Here is an 8,384-nt window from a genome sequence, read left to right as displayed (position 1 = left end):
ACGGAGGAGGTTAGAGATACGAAAGGACTATGATATCACCATTTTTTATCACCTAAAGAAGGTAACGTGGTGGCCAATGCTTTGAGTAGGAAGGTTGAGAGCATAGGGAGTATTATTTCTATTTCAATTGGGTAGAGACCATTAGAATTGGATGTTTAGGCTTTGGCGAATCAGTTCGTGAGGGTTGATATTTCGGAGCCTAGTAGGTTTCTTGCTTGTGTTGTATTGCGGTCGTCCTTGTTTGAGCACATCAACGCATATCAATATTGTGATCCCCATTTGCTTGTCCTAAGGGACACTTGTGCAGCACGGGGAAGACACGGAGGTTAGTGCTAGATATAATGGGGTATTGAGGCTTTAGAGCCGGATCTGTGTTCCAAATGCGGATGGGTTGCGAGAGTTGAATCTTGAAAAGGCCTATAGTTTGCGGTATTCCATTCATCTGGGGCCCTGAAGATGTACCATGATTTGAGGCAGCACTATTGATGTCAGAGGATGAAGAAGGATATTGTTGAATATGACGCTTGGTGTTTGAACTGTCAGCAGGTGAAGTACGAGCATCAGAGACCGGGTGGTCTGCTTTAGAGGCTAGATATTCCGGAGTGAATGTTTGAGTGTATCTTTATGGATTTTGTTGTTGGGCTTCCACGGTCCTCGAGGAAATTCGATTCAGTGTGGGTCATTGTGGACAAACTCAATAAGTCTAAACATTTCTTTCCAGTCATAACTACCTACTCTTCAGAGCAGCTGGCTCAGATTTACATTTGGGAGATTGTTCGCCTTCATGGTGTGCCCGTGTCTGTTATCTCGGATCGAGACACGCAGTTTATGTTGATACCCAATTATTCCCTCATATTTTTTAAATATGTATATATACTTTCAAAAGGTAATTTTTGCATCATTACTTAATTTTACAAAAATTATACAAGTATTTTCTATAATTTTTCACAATTTTTAGAGCTTTAAAATTGATTTTTTTGCATTTTAGTTACTTGATTATTTATCAATTACCCTTTTAAATTATTTTGTGATGATTAATCATCCAAAATTATTATTTTGAATCCACATATATGTTTCATAATATTTTACTTTATTTTATATAATTACATTTGCATTTTTTTATGCTAATTACGCAATTTTGCAATAATAGCCTATATTTTATAATTAATTGCATTTGTCATTTATTTAAGGTCAAAATAATTTTTGCAATTGTTCTTTTAAAGTGTTGTGTTTCATATATAGCATTTTTTATATTTTATTTAACTATTTTATTAAAATTATTTTTCCTTAATTCCTTCTATTTAAAATATAGCCCAAGTTATGCCAATTTTCGGACCATATTAGTGGGCCAAACACCTCAAAATCGCTGGCCCAATTCCCCAACCCAAACTAGACGACCCCTTTAAATTTTTAACCCCGGCGGGACCCGTTCTCAAACCCGCCCCACCTCTCGCTCAATCCTGGCCGTTGATCTCAAAGGATCAACGGCCCATAGCCTCTCCCTCACTTTTAATTACCCAAACCCCACGAAACCCTACCCATTCTCTTTAATCTACTGCCTCTAAATCCTCTCTACTCTCTCTTCTTCTCTTAAAAACCATAGCCGTAGTATCTCTAAGCCCCTCCAAATCCAGCTCTAAAATGGAATCAATCATTGATTCACTTACCTATTTTGTGGTGCTCCACTATTGTACATATGTCTGTGGTGTTACTTAGTTCTTGCCCTAATTTTGGCAAGAACTACCATTTCAAAATAAGGATTGGTTGGCTTCAATCTTCAAGGATTTAGACGGTATTCGTCTACATACACTCGAAAGGAGGTGATTCTTGCACTCCTAGTTTGATTTACATTTGGTTAAACTCAACTTGGGTTTGATATTCTCCTTCTCCTTTACCGATTTTGATTGCATTAGATCTTTTCTTTCCTTTTCTATGTTTAAATTGATTATTTTCCATGATTGTTTGTTCAAATCGATTGCTTATAAACCCCTACCCAATTACCCTTGACTCTTGCAATTCCATTCTTAGTTGTGGTCATGACCTGGATATTGTGCTTGTACGAATTTTCTGAACCTATGTGATTACAATATGTTGTTGCCTTTTTTTGCAATCCTATCTATTCCAGAGCTAGCTTATAGTCTTGTATTCTTTAGCATCTAAATTTGTTTAAACCATGCACTTGGATATCTGCCTACTGTATACATATTTCGACCATCTTGAACCTACTTAGTTCACTATGTTTATGCATACATGAGTTTCCTTTGTATGTTGCTTTCTTATATTCATGTATTTTTCTAAACTATTGTGTTTAACCTTTGGGGTACTTACTCATGAGCAGAATTTGCTCGACTGTACTTCTCTATACTAAGTCATTTAAGCATAACTTGTTACTTGACCATGTCTATATTTTAAGCCCTTCAGATAAAGCATGCTACTCCTCATTATAGTTGCTTGCGTTACTACTATCCTGTTCTGTGTATTCATGTCTGCTAATGCTTGGATTTCTCAAGTTTAATGCCTAGGGAATCTCTGATGTGCAAAACTGAACTTGCTATATGTGATCGATTTGCATTAAACACTTGTTTGCTGGCTAGTTGTGGTGTTCATCCTATAAAAATTGACTCTGAGCTTCTACACTAGGTTTCTTTAGTGACACCTCTACTTGCCCTGAATTGTTTGCAACTCTTTGTTATGACTTGCCTTGGATCTTTATGAGGACTATAGTGGTATCTACCCCAAAGGGGGAGTTTCTCGAGTATGTCATTATCATTCTATGTTCAACTCCTTGATTTGTGGATTCATGTTTCCTATAACTACTCTGGTGTATCCTAGAAATCCGTGCTTTGAAATTGTTTGCCTCGCATATATGTTCATTGTAAGGTCTTTGTACATGTGTGTCCTCTTACTTGTTAGTTTTCACATCTAAGGTGACACTTAGAAAACCTTTATGCTGATGAATGTAATAATGGGAATCCACGTGTCTTTGCCTGAACCCCTTTGTTATTTGAATGATGCTCCTTATATCCCCATGTTCTTATTATTCGCTAATGGGTAAGCGAGGCAATTGTTTTCATTCTTGGGGCCTGGCTTATTGGGTTGTGTGTATTATTGGATATGAGCATTGATCAGGCAGGCTTGCAAGTCTGGATTTCAGGCCTCTTAGATATGCAAGTGTATGGCTAGTGAAGGCCTAGAAGGGCACTGCTATGTTACTTTGTACTTGTGCTGGGCCTGTAAATATTGTATTTGGGCTTGCAATAGCCCTATTAAGTTTGTATTTGTTTTATTATTCTAGTTGGGCCTGTAATAATTTGTAAACGGCAGTCGGGGTCTTAATTAATAAAGGGGTTGGGGTATTCTAATACTTGCATGAATGGATAGAAAACATGCCTATAGGATCTACTATATGCTATTTGTTTAACATGCTTTATATTCCATATAGTTTCATGTGTAGAAAGCATGCCTATTGGAATCATGCATACTTCATTTGTACACTGTTCAAACACGTTAGCCCAAGTATTTACCGTACTCACTTCTATGGTATTACTGTACGCTTAGACAACATGCCTATAGGATGTGATACATATGTTTTGCTCAACTAGATACCATGCCTAAGAATTTCAAATAATCAATTGGCCAAATGCTTTTATTACTTTAGTGTACTGCCCATTTAGACACCATGACTACAACATCTTAATTAATCAATTACTTCGTTCCATTTCTGTACTGCTTCATTATTAGAAATCATGTCTATAGGATACGATCATCCCCCTAGAAAACAGGCCTATAGGGATAAAGTGTTATAAAACCAGTTTCAAATTATCAACCTTTAGAAATCCTGCCTATAGTATATCATTTTCATCTTAGATAGCATGTTCATAAAATCAATGTCGCAAACACTGGGTTTTCAAATAGTCTTACCGCCTCGCATGCTAACAAGAAGAGATTACGTCTACAGGACATGTAAGTCCTATAATATTCAAATTTTTTAGCTTAAAGTTGCAATAGTTCTTGTACAACACTGAAAATCATCTAGAAACCATGCCTATAGGACTTAACGACTAAAATATGTCTTAATTCTGAAATTGTCTATTGCATAACCTGAAATCTATTTGCGTGCCTTTGTTGTTATGTGTGGAGGCTAACTCGAGCCTTTAATTGTCTTTGCGTGAAGTCTTATCTGTTTTTGAATGTCTCTTAATTTTATCATTTTTAAGCAACCTAAGTAAAGTCTAGAACCATCCAAATAGTAGGTCCAATGCCTCTTGGACAATAGGCATGGGACGGGTAGAGCACACATAGGGTACAACTTATTATTGAATTGGAACGCGTTTAGGTAATCAACTCCAACATAGTAATCAGGTAGCAGGAGATGATAATCTGTGCCTGCTGCATAATATAAGCAACTCCTACCGAAGAATAATTTATGTTGCACGGGGTGATCCTTTAGGCTAAAAAAACATACGACCCCCTTTTCCTTTATATACTTTATATATACACTTAGTCGTTAACTATAGACCAATGTAGTTGTATCCTTGTAGTCATATAAAGATTTATACCGATTCTCATATGTTATAATAAGACTCTTCGACTTCTAATCTCTCTCAATTTATTTGATCACCTAGCCTAATTAAATAATCCACATAGTTCAAAGTTCGATCGGGACCCATAGTTGTGTACCTCGAAGAGAGCCTAACACCTTCTCTCCGAGGTAATTTGAGCCCTTACCCAATTTGGTGGCGTTGACTAGTCAAACAGAGTTATCTGCAAATAGGTGCCCTAACACACCTTAAAATTCATTAGGTGGCGAATCTTCTCTTTTAATACCCATTTCAAAGAGTTGTAACATCTCAAAGCCCGATTTCGCGAGAAAAGGGGGCGCGACAGCATGGAAACTCTGCTGGGGATACTTAGGCTCTTACCATAACAAACTTGACTCATGTGGATTACTTTCATTGTTACATGCACATCCCTTCCCTTATTCACCTTTATTTGTTTAAATTTACTATGACATGCACATCCCTTCCCTTATTCACCTCTATTTTTTTAAATTGCTATGACATGTATATTCCTTCCCTTATTCTCCGTTATTTGCTATGACAGGTATGACATCTCCCCACCCCCTTAATCTTGTTTAAGACTGCTATACTATGACTCTCCCATCCCTGTTTTCCTACCTGCTTCATTACTTTCTCGCATATTTTTCATGAGCCAAACTAACTTCTTTCTTTGTGTTTCTCTTCTTTCCTCTTCTTTTCATGTTCACTTTTGCTATTTTACTTATTGATTTTTACATGCAAATACTTGTCAATGTGCAATTATTTATGCATAAAGCATGCTCCACATCATACTCTACTCGTGCCAATTATCAACATAGTGGCACTTGATGAGTGTCTGTGCTTTTCTGACATTAAACTTTTAAATCGGAAATTTGCGGTAGACTAGTCGATCAGTGGTGCAATCAACGGTCTCGTGTCTTTCCCTCTCAAGTTGTTACTTGGGAGTATCAGTCTAGAACATTCTAGAAACCCTACTCCAAGTTGAAATGTACATGCATCATGCTAAACCTAGTATGGGTTGGAGCGCGTAACAACCTGCTAAGATGAACCTTGTCCAAAGTCCAACGGGATTTCCACAATCCCTATAGACGCTGTCATATTATTTGCATTACATAGAGAAAATTTTCCAACGTATTGATCATTATTGCACAAGTAGTCAAATCTAGAGGGGGAAAGGGCTAACCTTTGCTTGTTTGCAGAAAATGATGCATGAAATCCCTAGGTTCGGTATGGTCCAAAACATCCCACCTTTGCTACTTTAGTGGTGGAAAGACCTTGCACCTTGCGACAAAAACCATGTGAGAAGAGTACCATGTGACCTGCCATACTTGCTAAACATTCGACCAAATAGGGAATTGACTGAGGCTGCTACAATGTTCTGCGATGAGAAAAGAGCTGTTTTTCGATTTGGCAATATAGAAATGACTCCTCTCCTATAAGAAATAGGAGGCTTTGCCAAGTTTACATGGGATTGCTCGAGATTACTCGTACCAAAGAATCGCACTGCCCGTGGTTTTATGAAGATCTTGGTTTTTATGAAAAATAATGAGCTGCTCTGTTTAAAGAAATCATACATTCCTTTTGAATTTCTTTACGAACGTTATGGACATAGCAAGTCGTATCGTCTTCATCGTGATGAACTCGCCATTACTTCCTTGGGCTGGACGCACCGTCGAGTTTATGTGTTTATCGTCTGCTTCTTGGGGTTGTTGATATTTCCAGTAAAGGGTGGAAGAATTCATACTCGCTTAGCCATGGTCGCCAGGACCTTGATAGAGTGCATCGAGGGACAAACTTATACCATCATCCCTATGATCTTAGCTGTGATGTACCGCGCTATAGACCGGTGCAAGCAGGGATTTAGACACTTTGAGGGCTGTAATCTGTTACTACAAGTCTAGCTGCTAGAACACTTTTTGAGGGGAGAGTATTGTCAACAGATTCTGCGAAGGCCGCTAAGTGACTACATAGCCAACCATCACCCAAAGAAAATGACGTTTATCTTAGGCGGGTTTGAACAGCCCGGAAATGCTGTAAGTTGGGTACGTTTCTTGAGCAATCTGACAGACGAGCAGCTACACTGGATGTTTGAATGGTTTCCTAGCAGTGAGTTCATTATCAGGTCAAGGGGGACGACTTATTTGGTACTGATCGGGTTGCGAGGCATCTATCCTTATGCCCCGATAAGGGTGATGAGGCAAGCAGAAAGAAAACAGGTTATACCTCAAGTTTCAAACATGGTCCAGTACAAGGTTGATTTCAAAGGAGATGTCATTCCATTTATGTTCTAGGCACAACATATGTGGAACCAAAAGATCATTGTGGAAAGAGAAATCGTTAAGCCGGACAGGTATCACGCCGGTCATATGTACTGCTACCTATCATGGCTGGAAAATGACATAATAGGAGACATCAAGCCAGGAGTCAATTTGAAGGACATGATCATAGATGAAGCAGCTGAGGCACAGGTTAAGTATAGAAGGCTACGCAAAAGGGTCTTCGAGTCTGAAGCTAAACATCTGTAACAACACAAAATGAACATGGAGGTGATAAAGGAATGGAAGGAGATTTCCACTAAGTCAACAGAAAGATTGGAATACTTGAACAAGGATTGATGGAGTTTGAAGGAAAGACGAGAAAGAGACTATCGGATTGCCAATGGATGGATGGCGGTGGATGAGGACATCTAGCAAAAGCTTACTTACTATTGGATATGCGCGATCTAGTGAACCTGATTGATGGGGTCAAAAGAGCCAAAGTATGGAGAACGTCCTTAAGTGACCAAGTAGATTAAGAGATGATGTTCTTTAATGCTTTTTAGCTTAGATTTAGAATTCAATGTAATAAGGTTAAATGCCATTAGTAACTTTATTATTATTGTCGATTTAGTAAATGTTTGACTCATTTTTCGCATTAATGAAATGAAGCAAATGTTGGCATCAATTTTCTCCAAGTCTATGTGTTGCTTAGGCATATCTCAGGCACAATGAGGTCCCTAAATTAGGGCGTGAATCATTGCATGACTTTGTGAAACATGTTTAAGTATTGCGAATACTCTTTTATTTCACCTTACTAACTTGGTTACTTTTTTCTTTTTCTTTTCTTTTTGATTATTCCCATTCCCAAGTGTTGGTTCGTGCATACTGGTATCATCATCATACCACACAAAATCTAGAGGTCCTCCTCCTCCTCCACCGACCAACCCCAAAGCCAAAGGCAAAAGAAAAGGGAAGATGGATGATTTAAGTGGTATCAGGAAAGACAATGCTACTATGGCAGAAAATGTTGAAATTTCAGATGTTCGAAGCATTCTGGGACAGAATGGGTTTGTCTTATGTTTGGAGCATAAAATCCTGGAACTACAGGGTGAGATTAAGCAGGTCCAGAATTTGGCAAACCTCTCCCTTACTCTCAATGTTCCCAATATTAAACGGCAAAACCCGACTAGCCAGAACCAAACACAACCACAAAACACACAAAACCAAAACCCACCACAAAATCCTCTCGCACCACACCAGTATCCAGCACCTCATCAGAACCGTAACCCGCCACCAGTACCAACCCCTCAACAACACCACCATCATCCGACCCAATATCTGCAAACCACTACTTATCACACTCCCCAAAATGCACCACAACCTACTCCCGATCCCAGAACTCCACCAACGACCACCCGTATACCCAAGTTCTAAGAACCCATCAAAGCTATCCGATATATGTGGAAACCTTACCCCATACCCCGGAGCAAAACCTATACATACTCGAATTGATTGAGAAGGACCTGCTCATTAAAAACATGGCGAAGTTACTCAAGAAGCTCACTGG

Source organism: Nicotiana attenuata, unplaced genomic scaffold (assembly GCF_001879085.1).
Source record: "Nicotiana attenuata strain UT unplaced genomic scaffold, NIATTr2, whole genome shotgun sequence".
NCBI lineage: Eukaryota > Viridiplantae > Streptophyta > Magnoliopsida > Solanales > Solanaceae > Nicotiana > Nicotiana attenuata.
The sequence above is the reverse complement of the archived record's forward strand: the minus strand, read 5'-3'. Positions refer to the sequence as shown.